The sequence below is a fragment of the Lepisma saccharinum genome, chromosome 3 (assembly GCF_977018435.1).
Source record: "Lepisma saccharinum chromosome 3, izLepSacc3.1, whole genome shotgun sequence".
Classification (NCBI taxonomy): Eukaryota; Metazoa; Arthropoda; class Insecta; order Zygentoma; family Lepismatidae; genus Lepisma; species Lepisma saccharinum.
In genome coordinates, this window is record NC_139231.1 from 7,401,462 (window position 1) to 7,421,106 (window position 19,645).

At 39.9% G+C, this 19,645-nt stretch overlaps 1 protein-coding gene across 1 annotated transcript in view; it reads left to right on the plus strand.

The window, feature by feature from the left end:
* Nlg2 (Neuroligin 2) overlaps positions 1-19,645 on the plus strand; it is a 1,033,488-nt gene that overhangs the window by 59,491 nt on the left and 954,352 nt on the right. The window lies entirely within an intron of this gene.

Here is a 19,645-nt window from a genome sequence, read left to right on the forward strand (position 1 = left end):
GAGACCGGAACAAAAACTAAATGGGTAGGTGGAGGGAAGTGAGAGGGAGAGGGGGAGGGAGATAAATAAACCTGAGGATCCTCGTATTCTCTTGTTTATGAAGTCTTCTTTCTCCCCCCGTCCGGTGTAATATGCATGCACGTTTCGACATAAAACGAGAGGCTTGCAAGTGTTTCTTTCCACTTTAGCTTTTTGGGAAAAAAAAGTTTGAGACTGAGGGAAGTATTACCACTTTCTTGTTGCCTCTGCTTTCTCTTTATCCTTTTCCTTGTTTTGACAGTATTTCTGAAACATAAAGCTTCACTTACGCGATAAATTATTTTCACGTCAAACTTTTGCTGACCTTTTTTTCTACCCCTTATAGGATTTTCTTGAGTGACTTATGAGTTTTTGCATGGTTAAGCTGCGGAGGCAGGTGAAGACGAAAATTCCTTTTTGCATAAGTGATAACCTAAAGTGCACTGCAGAGGACTCAATAAAAAATATAATCATACATTACGTTCATAAGCCCTAAAGTGCACTCAAATCACACTTTCTCTTCTTCGCAAAATGTGTCATGTAGGTACTCTAATGGCAATGTTCTGGGTTCAAATCCCGAATGGCACTGGGAAGAATAATACTTTTGTGTTGGTCAACCTATATTTTGTCCTTATGGAAGTTACTAAGATCCTATAAGATAACTTCCCATGCAATACAATTTAAATTATTTAACATATTTCGATTTGAGATACTATCAATTCACAGAGACTTAGATTCAGACGTGTAACTGTATTTAATATTCATTCTAATGTTTGAAGACAAACGTCACGATTTTGGCATATTGAAAGATGTCACCACTAGTAACAAGATATCAGTTTAAAATGCTTCGCGGCTACGTATTACATTCAAAATTCAAAATATTGTGATCTACTAGACGTGACGGCAATAGAATTTAGCAGTGTAGCCATCAACAGGACCATATCAACGGAAATATCAACATACCATAGCAACGGAATCGTACAGGGTGAGCCATAAACACCTGACAGTTTTTATTATTTTACTTTCAAGACACCCACTACGCGTCGGTATAATGCTACGCGCTACTACGGTCACTGTCCTCTGAAGTTCAGTTGAGATGGATCGCTGGTCTGTGCAACACCGCATTGCGGCGGTAGAGGAGTTTATGAAGACAGAGTCTATCACAGCTACACAACGCAACTTTCGACGCAAGTTTGGTCAATGTGATGTCCCTAGTCGCCATACTCTGTTGCTATGGGTATCGAAATGGCGTCAAGACGGAACTGTGAAGCACAGCAACCTGCAGAACGTCCTCATTCGGTACGTACACCGGAAAACGCGAAACGTGTACGGGACGCGATCGTGCGTAGTCCTCAACGGTCAGCTCGGTGGCAAGCTATCGCACTTGAGTTGGCGAATACCAGCGTTCGCCGAATCCTGCACAAAGATCTTCATTACCATCCTTACAAGATTTAAGTTGTCCATGAGCTTGCTGAACGGGACAAGACGAAGCAACTTCAATTTTGCAAAGAGATCTTGGAGCTTCTGCAAGTTGAACATTACATTGTGAACAAGTTACTGATGTCAAATGAGGCCCATTTCCACTTGTCCGGGTATGTAAACAAACAGAACTCTCGTTTCTGGGCTGAAAACAACCCGTGTGAATTGATGGAACGTCCTATGCATAGCGCAAAAGTGACAGTATGGTGCGCCATTTCCTCAGAGTGCATTATCGGTCCGTACTTTTTTAAAAATGAGGACCGTACTGTAACAGTAAATTCTGAGCGTTACACAGACATGTTGCAAACATTTCTGCGTCATGAGGTCAATCCCCGTTGTCACCTATGGTTCCAGCAAGATGGAGCAACAGCCCATACTGCACGTCTTTCCATGGGAGTTCTGAGAAACATGTTTCCAGGCAGAGTCATTTCTCGATTTGGGGACGACAACTGGCCTGCTTCCTCGCCCGACCTCAGAGTACCTGATTATTTTATGTGTAGCTACTTCAAACACAAAATTTATGCGCAGAGTGCATTCCAAACGACATGTTGCGGCGAGTTATGCTATATTTTCCGGGCAGACTTCAGCAGTGTGTTAATCTGCATGGTGGACACTTAAAAATGTTATTTTCAATAAATAGCGATACACACTAATTATACATGAGAAGAAGAATGCATCTGTGGGAAAAAATTATTTTTTACACTTTCCCCTGAAGTGATATTTTATTTTCAAAACCGTCAGGTGTTTATGACTCACACTGTATAAATAAAATTGAAGAACGGACTAGTGGACACCTGTAAACGACAGTCGAGATGACTTCATCTACCAGTAATAAAAAAATAAGTGAATAAATATTTACCGGAGGTTTATAACGGACTTCTGTTCTTTGAAGTTGTCAAGGTCCTTAATTTTCTTATGACCTTTACCTAACCTTACAAAGTAATTATTCAGTGTTGTCTGGCGGTCGTGGTGGCCATTCGACCTACGTAACATGACTTTGCCTCACCCTGTGACATATGATTTTATTGGCTGTGAGTCAAAACGCCAGACCTTCGCTTTTCTGCAAAATGCAGTCCAAGTTGTACTACGTGGGAGATTGGAAATTGGATGTCTTTGTAAAAGTCATCCTTTACGTCCCAATAAGTGAATTATCATTGGATGACAGTCAGTCACATCCTTGTCGCTTGCTAGACCTGTTACTGGTTCTTGTTTTTGTCAGTATGTTTGGTTTAGATAGGAAAATGTCGATGCCGTTACCAACTGCAATAAGAACAACAGTAACGCCACTTCACTTCACTGTTAGCAACATCATTCAATCTTGGTTAACCAAACGTTAAAAATAACGAGGCTTTTAACTTGCGAAACAAAAAACAAGTATTAATTTTGTTTTATAAGCGCAGTGATTACTGGAAGGGGGCGGTGGTGTAGAAGCAGAACATATGGACGAAACAGCTGACGATCATGCCATTAGAAGGCTCCCGAATTAGCCGTGTCATCTTTGTCGAACCAATGTCGATTAATCTGGCTTGGCTACACGTTTGACAGTAATAGCACTGCCAAACGGAGCATAATTCCAGAGGTCCTAGTAGGAATAATTTTTCACCCGCCTGCTGATTGCTTGGAATTAGAAATATTGGGTAACCTCATTCATAAATCATATTGAATGGACCTTTGGAACTCACAGTAAAAAATTACACTTAATTAACTGGGACATTTGTAGTTCACCATGCTGAAACACAAACTGCTTCGTTATAGCCCGAGGAAGATTGGTTGGTGGTTATTGTTTCTGGGTTCTTATGCTTGGGAGGAAAGGGGAAGAGATAGAAACCTGTAGATTCGTCACTACGTGGCTTATCGGTTAGCGTTTCGTGAATTTTAAGGACAGTCTCGTTCTCTTTCGGTAATTTTGCGTGGCTTTTGTGACTCCTGGGTTAATCACAACTGTGGCGATGAATGACTGATTGATTGATTTGGTGTTTTAAGTCCACTTTATGCACAGTAAAGCTAATTGGGAATGGACCTACAGTTAAAAGTGGGATCCAAACCACTATGTTCCTCCACCGGGTATCGAATCCGGGACCCCTTGATTACAAGGCGATGACGCTACCACTGCACCATCGGAGAGGCATGTGGGAATGAATGAAACGCTGATGAAACAGGAACTTGGTTCCGTAGAGTGTTAGGCAAAGATAATATTTTGCTAAATAGGCATTTGCACTTAATATACACATAGATACCATAGTGCATTTCCTGAATTGTGCCCCCCCGTCCAGCTACTGCTTCTTGGTCATCTAACATGCAGAGGTAGAGAAAAGGGATGGTAATATGTATATTCTTAAGGCCAGGACATACAGTTTCAGTGGAAAAACTCACCCCCCCCAATCGAAATTTCCCCTCGGCGAGCTGGAGAATGAGAGGTCTGCGTGGAGGATCGTTATAGGAGAAGGAGAAAATTAATGTTACCTCTTGGGGATATCAAACTTCGATGTCGCAGAAAAACACTTGAACGAAAGGAGGACCCGTTGGAGATTTCGTCGGAAAAATAGACAACTCCCATTTGATTAGCTGTAACTTGAAGATGTTGTGTTTCTTGTGTAGTCGGGGTTATTTTTAGCAGCAGTGCCTATTCCGACGATCTTGAAATAAATACACAATTTGTGCGATACTGTCACTCTTCCCCTTAAGGATTGAGGCCCTAGTTAAAAATGGATCAGGTTACCCGAATATCTGGTCCGGATATGAGTTCTTGGTGTCATTTAGTATCCGGGTTATCGAATTCAGTTCCTGACTTGTATACCGATTTTCTGCTATGAATTGTAGTACTTTGTTTTCATTATTTATCCGAGTAATCGATTTTCAGTTCCTGATCCTGGTATCCGATTTTCCGTTCCGGATTATGGTACACAATTTTCTTTATGCTCAGAGTATCCGATTTTCGTTTCCAGATTCGGGTATCTCATTTTAAGTTCTGGTCTCTGTACCCGAATTTCGGCTTCGGATCCAGTACAAGATTTTCGGTTCCGGGTATACGTTACACACCGGAACCCCGATCCGAAGTTTTCAGCAGTAAATGCTAAACAAACATAAGTTTTAGTAACACAAATAAGGATAACATCGATTATAATTAGTGAAAAAATGTGTTTTATTATCCTTCGAATGATGTGTGAATATTGAAGTTGTAAGGAAGATTAGAAAATGAAATGTAGTGAATACAAGTGAAACTCTCATGATAAATATATTTATCGCAGACTATATAATCAGGAGCTAAGTAGTACAAAATGAAACTGATTACCAGGTGTAGTTAGAGATTGATTAATTAATCGAACTCTCTTGACTAACAATTGCCTATATTGGTGGAGCAGGAAAAGTTTTTATAAGCTGCAAGGAGAAACTGTGACCTTAGAAACATGTTTCTTCCTGTTACGCATATGTATTATATACAAAAATGCCTTGGCAAGATTGCTAATAGCTTAACACGCGAAATAACCATATTTTAAATATGCATTGTTGTTATATTCGTAAATTACACAGGCAGCAAGGTAATGTTGCAAAAAAGTTGTGGCAACGTTAACCCCTTACATAACTAACGTTGCTACATAATGTTTAGTATATGTTGTCAACCTACGTTGCAGCAACGTTGAAATAAATTACCCTTAAACGTTTACACAATGTTTTCACAACGTTATATCAACATACACTGAACATTGTAACAACGTTAGGTATGTTAGGTGCTAAAGTTGCCACAATGTTGTGGTAACATTACCTTGTTGATTGGGTTGTTATTATGGAATATCGACTTCGATTTACGTCGTGGGTGTGTAGGTCTAATCCCAATCAACCTGAATTTGGAAAGCCTTGTGCTCGAATTAGAGATGGCAGCAAATCGGACTTCAAATTATCCGATATCTGTTTCGGATGCAACGGATAATTCGGATATCCGAATAACTCGGTTATCCGAACAATACAGGTATCTGGATATTCCGAGATGACAACTGTGTATGTAACACTGTTACTTCCTTTATGTTCACATATCGCAACCAAAAATCCATGCCAGGAAAAAAAAAGAAAAATCTCATATTTATTGAGGCGATTAATATTTCTATCAGATATTAACAGGCCTAGCCAACATTTAATACAGGGCGCTCACAAAAAAGTGTTTGTTTATAAAATACATGTTTATCTCGAAATTGTCTTTGGAAATGCGAGTACCGATGAACAGCGCTCTCCTCCTTGGCCACCACCTCGCCTCCTACGACCATCCACCTCGTTCACAAAGAAGATTTATATTCACTAGGTCTTCTTTCGTTAGCGTCATAGAAAACAATTCAACCATTGTTTAGACTTTATGATCACCCTGTATTTTTCAGTGTAGTACCAAAAAAAGGAGAAGAATATCATATAAATGAAAAGTAGGTAAAATACAGTAATGGCTTTGAAAGAAAGAAGTTATAACCCTTTCTTTATTGGCAAGGCCATGGCATTTACGAACGCTTACTGTCCACTCTCGTTCAGATAAAGTTTTACACTCCATAAATCGAAAGATTTGCAGTTTCATTGAACAGAACTGTACACAATGTAATTCAAGCATTAGTTAAATCCCTGCGAGGATATTGGAACTAAACAAGGACATGAAAAAATGCGCAGGTGTGTTTCGGACATTTGCAAGAAAATACTGTGGAAACCACGTGTAAACCTCAATCAGGATTGGCAGCTTGTGTTATTTAGACCACAACAAGCTGCTGTTTGCCGTCGAATTAGTACATTAGCGGTTAATCCGCATGTTCTTGACGCATGTTTCAAAAATTGATCCAACCCTTTCTGCCATTATCACATTAACTACCCATCACCGGCCGGGTTTATGGCGACCCTAATTTACCCTTAAAGGGACAGATACTAGTTGTAGGGCCTTTATTTCGCGCGGAGCTGCGTTGTTGGTGTCAACGTTCAATCGGCGCGGACGCGCGGGAGATGGATCTTGATTTTGTGTCATCATGGAGTGCGTTGGTGTTTATGTGCCACATTTATCTACATTTTGTTTTCTACTCTTCGGTCCACACTACTTAATCGCAACATGAACTACAACTTTCGTTTTCTTTTATTTTTGTAGTAACGTTGTCATTGTTCAAATTACAGCGCCTTGAATAACGTAGTGTGGAAAACGACCCAAGAAACTAGTTCCCCAGACGGATGACAAACGTAGATGGCAGTGCGATCGGACCAGGTGCTAATTTTGTTATGAAAGTAATGCGGCTTAGTTAGTTTTTGGAATATATTGTGTAAATTTGTTTGTCTTGAAAGGCGGTACGTGAATTCAATGAAACAGTTATATTTGTGGAGTGATTTGCAGTCACGAAATGGCATTAATTTACACAGAAAAGTAACATAAATACGTTTTATGTGCAACGCAACACGAGCAGCAACATTGCAATGTGAGGCTGGGCGTCGAACGTTGGATTGTGTACACAAGTTTATTTTTGTATGCTGATAAAATTTATCTTTTTGTTTGGGAACACTCAATATACAAATACCCTTTTTCTTTACTTGAACGATATCCACCAGAACAACCAGGCACAAAACAGTGGCGATCATATCTTCGAGACATGGCGAAAATATAATTCAACCAACGCGTTGTTTAAATTTTTCCAGTAAGCGGGAAACGAAAAGTGTCATATTTCACGCTTGCGAGTTTTTGGGCGGTAAATCGGACAACACGCGAATGAATGTTAAGCAGACCTAATAAACGAGTATTGTCTGTGTGAATTTCCATAAAAATAATGTTTGTGACAATGACAATATTAATAAACCTTTCAGGATAATGCATACACAATATTAATTCTCGCGGCAATTGTCATATTACGAGTTACGAGTAACAATCCATACACATGTTTTCTTCCGTATTGTTAATAAAAAACTCAAGGACAGGTCATGATCGACGGTTCAGAATGTTCTTTAATATTTTCGCGACTACTGTACCAAATATCATAAAAAATTTCTTATACAAAGAAATGTTACAAGGAAAAGAATCAGTAGTGGCAGCAAAAATTCCATTTACTTCCATTATAAGCAGACGAATGCCATGCACCTGGACCGACACCAGCGCCTCTAGTGGTATAATTTCTGAGTGGAACCTTCCAGAGAGGCCAGAACCGTCCGTTTTCCACGCTACATTATTCAAGGCACTGTAGTTCAAATGAACCATTATGGCTATTCACCTCTCTCTGAAAGGAATAGCCAAGTCTTCATGAAATACTTTAAAATAGGGACACCATTAGGAAATGCGAGTCATCGAGGAACTTATTTTCGCAAGAGCCAGAACGAACTACTTTTTAGAGACCCAGAGCGAACTATTTTCGTGAGACCCAGAGCGAACAATTTTCGTGAGACCCAGAGCGAACTATTTTCGTGAGACCCAGAGCGAACTATTTTCGTGAGACCCAAAGCGAACTATTTTCGTGAGACCCAGAGCGAACTATTTTCGTGAGACCCAGAGCGAACTATTTTCGTGAGGCCCACAGCGAACTATTTTCGTGAGACCCAGAGCGAACTATTTTCGTGAGACTCAGAGCGAACTATTTTCGTGAGACCCAGAGCTAACTATTTTCGTGAGACTCAGAGCTAACTATTTTCGTGAGACCCAGAGCGAACTATTTTCGTGAGACTCAGAGCTAACTATTTTCGTGAGACCCAGAGCTAACTATTTTCGTGAGACCCAGAGCTAACTATTTTCGTGAGACCCAGAGCGAACTATTTTCGTGAGACCCAGAGCGAACTATTTTCGTGAGACCCAGAGCTAACTATTTTCGTGAGACCCAGAGCGAACTATTTCCGTGAGATCCAGACCTAACTATCTCCACGAGATCTACACCTAACTATCTCCACGAGATCCAGACCTAACTATCTCCACGAGATCCAGACCTAACTATCTCCACGAGATCCAGACCTAACTATCTCCACGAGATCCAGATTAAACTATTTCCCCGAGGTACAGACGAACCCTTTCTGCGAGATCCAGAGCAATTTTTTCCCCGCGAAACCTCGAAGGAACTACTTACATGAGACCCAGAGAGAACAATTTAACCGAACCCACAAGGAATTATTTCCGTGAGCTCCGAGTGAGCTCATTCCGCGAAGAGCGAGTTATTTCCACGAAAACCACAGCGAATTCTTGATGCAAGACCCGGAGCGAACTATTTCCTACGTGCCACTGGTAGCACGTTCGATGTATTTCATTACAAAACTGGCAACTTACGTGGTGGGCTGGTTGCCGCAGGGCGCACCGACACTATGGGTCCCGGCTTCAAATCTCGGTCTTGGCATGGATGATTTTTAAGTATCCATTCCTCAATTTTATTACATCTCCATTTATCATCCTCGTTGCGATTAGCCTAAAGTTGCAGAAAAGCGACGTCGTTTAACCAAATCAAATCAATTAATTACAAAAGAATTACTTATAAAAGTTGCAGTTTTTAAATCATGCCTACTAACATTATTTCTGTTTACGTTGTATTGGATTTTGACGCTGTTGTGTTTTTTTTTCCAAATGCGTTTCTCATTTAATAATTTCATTGTATAATTAAACTTTTGATATAATTGATTGAATTGTTATTTTATGTCCACTTATGCACAGATAGGCTAATCGGGACTGGACTTACAGTTTAAAGTGGGACCCGAATCACTGTGCAATATGTCTCTACCGAGTATCGAAACGCCCCCCCCCCCCTCCGATTATATGGCGACGACGTTACCACTACGTCATCGGGAGACCTTTAATTAAACGAATATTGTCTACTTACAGGTTTTGGTTGAAGAATTTGAATAGTAGGGGAGAGTTGCCGATAATGGACCAGTTGGTACTATTTTGCTTCTGCATTAAAAACAAGACACAGAAAAAGAACGAAATTGTAGGTATTTGAAGCACAAACTATTAGCTTTCACTACATATATGTATTTCAACAAAAAATGCAGGAACCAATATAATAGGGTACATAAACGAAAGTAGTGACATCGGTCCACTATACGCAACTGGTTTCTTAACTTGGACCAAAGGTTGCTTAGGTTGGATCGCTCACAAGAGGCTTGTACGTATGTGTGTCTGCTGTATGAGAAGTTGACATCTTCAAATTTTCGATTTCAGTAGTTTGTATAATGTTGTGCGATGGAAAACACATATGTTAACAAGATTAACTGCATTTATTACACAAACTCACAAACAACGTAATACTTTACATTATAACGAAACTACGTTCACCATTCCCGGTCCTGTTTGCACAGACTCATGTCTAGCAACAGTAGCTTGTTTCTTCTTCCTCTAGGAGGCAGCACTACATTCCTCCCAGAGTTACAAAAAAATTAATTAACAAGGGTACCCGTATCTGTCAGGGGGTACCTTAATCTTGGTCGATCTTCTAGGCACATGAGGAGTGGATCTTGATCGTGGAGCAGCGTCAGCGTCTTGGGATTGATGATCATCAACGTCTGGTTGAGGTGGGGTAATTTTTGGAATCTGAATTTCGATTCTCCGCCACGCCTTCTGGTCCGGGTGGACTATCATCATCCCAGTTTTCTGGATTGTCTTGTTGTCTGTGTGTCCTGTGACGAATCCAACGTGAATGTACCACTCTTTGAGATCCATCTGTAAAGCGCACTTTGTAAAGGTGAGTGCCACCCAACCTTTCTACAATATCTGCCTCGTTGAAGTTAGGTGACAAGTGCTTCGGTGATTGAACCCATACGGTTTCAGTAGGTGAAAATGTCCTGTATGGTTTGTTGTGGTTGCTCCTAGGTTTCAAGAAAGGAGGAGCTTCTGCCCTCTCGGCATCTCGATTATGATCACCACGTATACAGTTCCACCATGTTCTAGGACTGAAGGTGAGGACTGAGGCTGCAGGAAGACTACGTTCCTCTCCCAACCGGGAATTCCTCAAAAACAGCAGGTACTCCGCTAACTTTGCATCGAACTGTAAAGAAGTCAGATGTGGATGTTCATGCAACACCTTCAACATGCCAGTCTTCACCGTGCGTACGTACCTCTCAGCAAGCCCGTTGCTAGGACTGTGGTACGGCGGTATTGTGATGTGTTCGATTCCGAACTGCTGGCAAAAGGAACGGAACTTTAGGCTGATAAATTCCGGGCCATTATCCGAAACTATTGTTTGTGGAATTCCGAGAGTCGAGCATGACTGAAGAATCCAGCGTATGGTCTCCGGTGTATCTAACGAAGATACTGGCCAGACATCTACCCAGCGACTATAAGCATCCACAAGTAATAGGAACTTTCTCCCAGCCAAGAAGAAATGGTCTACGTGGAGTCTTTGTCCTACAGATCTAGCTTCTGGCCACCTATTACCTGAACCTTTCTTGACTTTCGGACTTGAGGATTGACAAGTTTCCTCTTCAACTGATCTGTCCTTGATAGAAGACAATCCGCTATTCGATGTATGCGCAGCGTCTTCACTTAACGGCACGTGTATGGTGTTCGATATCGGCTTCATTACGACTACACCAGCGTTAGAAGAAATGACAGGATCTGAATTCGACTGCGAGTGTTGAAATTGCTCAATCTCTGTAGATATCCTTAACATAGAACTTGCCGCCTCTGAGCGTAACAGTAGCGTTCTCCAATCCGGAGTAACGATATCTAACCAGGTACGACCTATGAGTGGATAATTTAGATGTTCCTTGCACAAAATAACAGGAAGTGAGTAAGTCGATCCTGAGTGGGTAAGTTCCAGTTCAACCTGTCCTTGCACTGAAAGAGCATGTTTCCCTACGCCATATATTTTCATAGAGGAATGGTTAATATCAGTCATTGGAAACCATTTCCTGAATGGATCCGCTTGGGACAGAGTTACGGCATAGCCTGTATCGAGCTCACATTGAATAAACTTGCCGTTAATAAGTAAATCCTTTAACATTGGATTCTTCGATAAAGGGTAATTGGACGTAGGTGACCCGGTGATGTGTGAGTTACAACTGTATGAAACGACACTAGGTAACCATGCTGTTTGCTCGCCAGGTGAAGTATGAGAAGTTGACATCTTCAAATTTTCGATTTCAGTAGTTTGTCCTACGTTATTATTACTATTGGGCTTCTGTTTAAGCTTCTCTCTCTTCCTACACCGCTTTTGCCAGTGACCACGTTTCCTACAGAATGAACAAACAGAATCCTTGGCTGGACATTTGTCTTTAGAATCATGTTTGTACGTACAGTTAGGACAGCTGTAATCAGTATATTTCATTCCGTGAATCGTTGGATTAGACGAACTATAAGTATGTTGTTTTGTATGTTTGTCCCCTTGCACTGTTCTTTTTGGAAATTGGGTCCAGGTGCGTGAAACTGCTGACTCTTGTTTTACACTTTCTGATCGTATTAACAATCGGGTTTCTTTCTCTAACATTTCATTTTGTAATGTCAGTTCCTGACATTGCTGAAAGGTTAATGACTGTACTGAAAGGAACTTTCTTCTAGTAACTTCAGATCGTATGCCCAATACTATTTGTTCAACTAAAGCTCCGTCCAGATAATTGCCGTAGTTACATTTTATGGCTTGTTGCTTCAGCCTTATGAAATAAGCAGATACGGTTTCACCTTCCTCTTGCACACAACGTCGAAACTTATATCGTTCAACAAACTTATTAGTTACAGGTTTGTAGTGTGACAAAAGACTATCCTTTAGACGAGAATACGACAGATTCTGTACAAGGTCTGGTGCGACTACATTTTTCAAGACTTTAAATGCCTTTGCACCTATAAAGGCGATGAGTATAGGAACTCTCTGATCATCACTGAACTTTTGAATGATACACAACTGTTCGAAACGTAAGAGATAATCTTCAATGTCCTCTGAATCTTCGTCGAAAGCGTTAAATGTTATGTTTGTGTACATATTTATGACTGTAAATCCAAACGTTTAACTCAACAACTATGAAAAGTGAGTTTTCACTTATAATTATACTTGATCTGCATCGGATCACGATGTATCTATGAACGTGACAAAGCCTTTGTACGTTTCATGATTATAACTTGGTTCTACGTTAGAAGGAATCTTGATATATATATTTACATCACACTATTTTTGTAAGACTTAAACAATGTGGACGGTAATCCTTACCGTGTTATGACAAATTGCGTCAAACCGACACATTTATGATTGTTCCAACAGTTTGTTCTACGAATGAGGACAGTCAGTCCGAACAGAATAAACTCACGGAAATGTAAGGTTCTTGCAAATCCTGCAATCCTTGAAGAGTAAAGTTATTTTATACAGACTGCGCCATAATGTTGTGCGATGGAAAACACATATGTTAACAAGATTAACTGCATTTATTACACAAACTCACAAACAACGTAATACTTTACATTATAACGAAACTACGTTCACCATTCCCGGTCCTGTTTGCACAGACTCATGTCTAGCAACAGTAGCTTGTTTCTTCTTCCTCTAGGAGGCAGCACTACACCAATATAATAGGGTACATAAACGAAAGTAGTGACATCGGTCCATTATAGGCAACTGGTTTCTTACCTTGGACCACAGGTTGCTTAGGTTGGATCGCTCACAAGAGGCTTGTACGTATGTGTGTCTGCTGTATCTAGACACCTAGAGCACTCACTGCACACACCATTGTGGTATTTACTCCACGTTTGCCGCTTGTAACAGCACTTACCTGTGATTTTCCTTTCTTTGCTACAAATTTTTGTGGACGTTTCTGGACTGTGGTGAAACCTGACTCATCCACGTTGAATATTCGCTCAGCTGTAAAACAAAATAAAACATACCTTTTACTACACTCGTTCAAGCCATAGTCTCCATTATTTATGCGACGGCAAGGGTCCCCGGTTCGAATCCCGCTCGGGCGTGGTTGTTTGTGAATATCCATTCATCAATTTCATCATTTCATCACTCATCCCCATCTTCGAAAATTAGCCAAGAGGCACAAAACGCGAAGTAAAATAAACTAAATCAATTCATGGCTGATATAGCCATTTGCAATTCCATCTCTGTCCACAGACCATACTTTCCCCGGTCCAATTTGGGAAACACGTTCTGGTCCAACTTAGGCAATTATTCCCCGTTAATAAAAATATGACGCTACACGAACATACGCAACTAAACCCTAGTTTTACGACATGTAGTTAGTTAGTTTTTAATGAATGGCGCTTTTATAATATACTACTGGATATTTGATTTCTTACCCCTAGTCTATACAAGAGCTTAAGATCCGAAGCACAATAATTGCAACACGAACAATGGAAACACAATAACAGCACTCCTACTTTGTCGAACGTCTCTAGTTGACTGACCGTTCAGTCATTTGTACACGGCACTGACGCCAACCAGTAGTGCCAACTCACCTGTTTCAAATACTCGTCTATAGCCAAAAACAAAGGCGGTCCAACTTAGGGAACGGTCCAATTTCGGCAACCTTCCCCTACCTTGTTTAGAACATGATTTCTTTAATCGTTTATGTTTCTAAGTGTGCCAAAACCATCACTGAGGTCAGAAAAATCAAATTAGTTGCTTCATTGGCAGCACCATCGTCTTATAACCCCTAAAAAGACGGATTATTTTTTTCTGGCACAGGGCCTCGGGCTAGTGCCGCAGTTGTTCCTCCCTAAGGCCGGCCTAGGTTACGTCATTCAGCTCGGTCAGTTTTCATCCCAATACTAACTAAACTGCATCGAAATTTTACCCCCTCCAACATTTTGCAACGCAAATTAATGCAGCGCTCCAGTTTCGATTATGTTAACTTTGCGCCCACCGCAACCTCTTCAAAAAGTTGCGAAAATATTTTCGAGCAGGGTAAACGCTGAGGCAGAGCGTTCGAGCGTGAGCTGCTTCTACTCGTCTGGCATATTTCGGGTCGGGCGATGAACACATAGTTCACTAAACTCTCATCGCCGCACCACAAGAGGGGTCGGGGGCGGGCGCAAGTAGTAATTAGGGAGCAAGCCAGCGCCCTAGGAACTTAAATTCAGACGAATCCAGTGGAAGAAGATTTCTGTAATAAGTTTTACGGAAACTTTCCCCATAAGTCTACGAAACTCATCATTTAAAATGAGACGCTTCTTTATTACTGTCATAGAAATAGGTCTTATGCTGAAATTAATCTGACAGATTTTTTAAAAAAAGTATTTTGCATCTTACTCCCTTTGAACGCATTTACAGTAGTGCATCAAATCTGGTTTGGAAAATGAGAAATGTTTTGGCTTAATCAGTTTGAGCCTTTATCTCATCTGTTAACATGTTAATTTAAACATGAACGTGGAATTTTTGTTCTATATACAGGGTAATCATACAGTCCGTTAAAGGTTTCGAAAAATCAGTACAATTAACTGACTCAGATACATGTAATGAAGAATACATGAAGTGAATGACAAACTCTTGTAGTTTTTCTTTTTGACGTTACACCAGCTAGCGTACTTGTAAAACCAGCCAACCAGGAACAGTCTTGACTAGAAACTAGGAACAATATTCGTTTTACACTAATTCGCTGACCACCAAAATCACTAGATTTAACTCCATGCGATTTCTTCTTGTGGCGTTTGTCACGTTCCCGGTTTAAACTCAGTTGATACACTTACTATTATTCCATTTCGGAGAACACAAGACGTATCTGCCTACTATGATTCTTCTTCAGACGTGGGAATAACTTACGGGCATTTTTATGTAAAATAACTTAAATACCGCACAGTCAGAATACCTTGAAACTTCAGTTGATCTTACGTAATATCACTCACTTGCACTCGTAAACTTCTTGTTAGAATTTAAATTGTATTAACCTTGTTATTATTGTTCGAGTACACAAATTAAAACATTCGTTTTAAAGTTAAATTACATCCACCGTCAAAATCAATAAATCACATCAGCTAGCAACAAACATGCATATGTCTTAAGGTTACTCAATAACCATTGCAACAGACTACAAATTTGTATCAAACAAATTATGACGTCATAGACTAACACAAGTATTTCGTTTTACATTAACACATTAAATATTGAATTTTATTAATTATGTGGGCGCTTAATATGTTACCTCAAGGACCACCCAATCCACAGGACGTGTATGATCTGGAACGCTGAATCACCGCTGCCATTAGCACAATCACTCTTGATATTTTGGGTCGGGTGTGGGCAGAAACGAACTTCAAGCTAGATGAGTGTTGCGTGACGAAAGGTGGACATATTGAACACTTAGAAGGACCGTAAATATCTCGGATAGTTTATCTCTCACTTGGTGTATGGTGCATTGCATGTAACTGAACCGTTCAATTAGGCCGATTTTTCGAAACCCTTCAAGAACTTCATAATTAACTTGTATACAGAAATACGACAACTGAATTCAAAACTCAGGAAAGCTTCATATTCAGCCTTTGTTCACAATGTAAAATACTACTTCTAGATAGCTAGCAAGGGTTAATGTTTTGGTTAGGTTATGAATTATGTTTGGACATAGTTGCTTCACGTTTAAAGCCAGTCTCTCACTGTACTTATGTCAGTCCTCACTTCCTGATAAGCTTCTAGTTTCCTTACTTGGTGATCGTGTGAGAGCTATCTTGTCCTCAGTTCGCGTTGAAATCATCCACATGTGCATGCCGTTGCAGTTGATAATGTCGTGCAGCACTGACACTGTCGTTATTCTTATAATACGCTTTCACAGCGTGTGCACAGCACCACTCCACTGCTACATGATAACTGAATGGCATGGCACCTACTTCATGTTTTGTACGTTACGTGGCGCCACATCCCTCGCAGTGTTGCCAAGTTACGATTTAAAAGAAAAACATATTTTTGAGACACCCTTTACTATAAAGAAGAAGCAAAAGGGAACTGCATGTTCGACTGTTTCTTTAACTAACTAACTCTATAGCCTCCTTAAACCAGAAGGTTTGTGGCTGCAGCAACACAAGCCTTCCATCTGTCCCTATCCTAGGCAAGATCAATCCAATCTTCTCCACGCTTATCGATTTTCTTTAGGTCCATCTCAACGTTATCCATCCATCTTCGTCTTGGTCTTCCTACAGAACTCTTACCATCAGGTTTCCCAACAAGAATCCTGTAACGATTATTTATTTTAGGTAGCTTTCTCATACAGATACAACAGCATGAGAGAAAGTGTTTTATTAATTGAAGAGTGCGCTAATTATGATTGTTTTATATAAATAGTCCAGATATCCACATTTCCTAGCATCATATAGATGCTTTTTTCTCACAGCATATACATTCTGTAATATATGAACTGTGTTGTGTATACGGTAGCAGAGCCGGAAATAAATCTGCAGTGTTATCATGCATGATCATTTTATTTATATTTCGAATTGTAACTAAGACAAGGCTTTCGAAGTAAATCTCACAATGAGTATTTTATGATCAAAGAGATGTAAATGTAGTGTAAATTCGATAAATCGAACGTGAACAGTACCGCATTTGTGTGTTAAATAATATTACGTACTTTGAAGTGTATTTGTTTCTTGGAGAAGGGATTCATTAGAAGATGAAACCTTTATGGTAATATGAGTAATGCAACTGAATAATATTTTTTTCTTCAAGTTGTATACCAACAAGCTATAAAACTTGTTATTATACAGGGTGTCCCAGAAATAGGTGGCATAACTTCAGGAGCGAGTTCCTACATATGTAAACAATGAAAAAGGTTTAGATGAACATAGGTCCGGAAATGTTTGGTTTCCGAGTTATAGACTGTCATAACATGTGCTCACTGGAATGTGTATATCTTCCACAGGTGGTTTCCTGTAACACAACCAGCTATTTGATGAGTGGTACATGCCGACTGGGCCTTGTTGAGACCATGTACAGTCACGGACACTTCTGGCTTGTAACGACCCTATTGAAGAAGCACTGAAGCAAGCCATCCATGTCTGACCACCAAGCGCCTTGTGACTAGACAACCCAACCAGCATTGCAATTCTGCGGCTTGTATACCAGTCACGGGTATACATCTCTGTAAATTGAGTAGTGATGCCAAAGAGAAATACGAGATGAAGATTGTCGATCGTAATGTCTCGTGTTATCGACATGGAATAATACTCGGTCCACTTTACGTTCCATTATTTAATGTTGTTTGGGAACGAACCTGACGGACTGGGTTTATATTTTCACTCCTTGCATTACAGTAAATTCCATATTTTACAATTATATTAATGCTTTGAACGAAAATAATGCCCAGAAAAACATCGAACACACGTTCACACCATTCTTCTCACACACATGCACGTGAAAACAAACACACAAAGCTAAGTTTTAACTTCCAAGTGAATGTCCAAATAACAGTAAATGGAGAAGCACGATGTGCGAAACATGGGATTTTTCACAGAAAGAATGCGTCTATTTGTGACATACGTGGTTTCTATTAATAGACAATGAAACAATTATGAGAGAAATTAACATGCATTTTCGTCGTCAGGTGCTGAGGACGGAAACAGACTGACTGGAAAAAAGAAAACATGGTGTTATTGATAGAGTGTTGGTTAGCGTACAGAGCTTTCATCAGTGAGGTCTAGGTTCGATTCCCACCAAGGACAATTTATTTTATTATTTTCTATTAGTGAAGAAGTATGTAATATTGTTTTCTAGGCATTTTGACGAAAGGATACGCATCAAATTTGTTCGTTTAATCTGTATTTTCATTCTTCTAATAAGTTCTCTATCGCAATGGGATACAGAGATTCTCTATCTAGGCGATGGATATCTTCTCAATGGTTACGTAGCTACGATTCTCCAGCCCCTTCCACCCACTTGTCTTATTTATTTATTACATTTCAAATCTAACGAAAACACACAGATATAGTAGTTAGAACAAGAAACACACCTCGCGTCCAAGGTTCCAGACTCGAGTTCTGGCTTTTTTTTGCGAGGGTGATTATTCTTGTGTGTCTGTTTATCATCTTTGTCAAAAAAATATTTCTCATTATTGCCGTGATTAACCTAGGGAGAGACCAAAGCGACTGAAATAACAAAAGTACAGAAAATGCAAGACACATCTGCCTAGGCATGTTATACCTTGGGAATTAGCAATCTGAAAATTAACTTGCGTTTCAGTCGACTACTTGCGAAAGCGTTTCGTGTTGTCTCGTTTGGAGTGTTGGTTATCGTGTCGGACTAGCATGCGGGCAACCCGAGTTCGAGTCCAGCGGAAGGAAAGTTTTTTTTGTTCTTTTTTTGTATAATTTCATCCAACCTAATTTATAAAACTGAGGTTTCTGCAAAAAAAACTTTTGAATTGCATGCCACTTCGTATGTTGGTAATCTGAAAGCAGCAAAGATGAAAATTTGATGTTCCGAAGCGACGATGTATTTGTGTATGTGTTGAAAAAACGCAGTTATTTATTAGCGAAAAACATGCCGCCACGTGATCATTGAGAACGCTTCCTAGTTGTCAGTGCTAATATGGCAGTAGCTACAGTCTGTCAACACACACCAACTTTCACGTTTCCCGTAAAATGATTACCTTTCCACGTTTCAAAATCATGAGTGCTGTCTAAAGCAATACTTTGATACTTGCGTTTGCATGTTCGAATCTAAAGTAATACGAAACTTTTTTCCCAACAAATGACATTGAAACCATTAATAACTGCTTGCGATGTGATACTGATATCATATATGGAAATTATAAAAATGGAGAATTTCGCTTAATACAACTTATAAATAGGGAGCGGAAGTTGATGAAATGTCATCTTTTTTCTGACATCTCGGACACGATGCCCATTAAATATAGACAATATACACTTCATCTAGAACCCAAAAACCGCAATTTTAAAGTGCATTATTTTGCATTTGTTGCCATTTGTCAGGATTTAGGTCATTTTCCCGGATTTTCGGCATTTACCCGCCATTTTTTGCAATATTCGGTATATTGTTTCATCATATTTTGTCACTTCTTCAATTTTGGTAATATTCTTGAATCTTTTCACCAAGGTATATATATCTCGCAGGATTGCAATTTACGAGCAAAAGAAATGCTGAACTGGTGACAGTCTTTGTTGTGTCGGGGGAAACCACCAGGTGCCCGTCTGGGGAAAACTCAGATTAAGATCAGATAAGGAGAGGCTTGAAATACCATAGCTAGACCCCGTTTGCACTGAAAATCCTTGTTCCATATTTTAATTGAATGTGCATGTGCTATCATT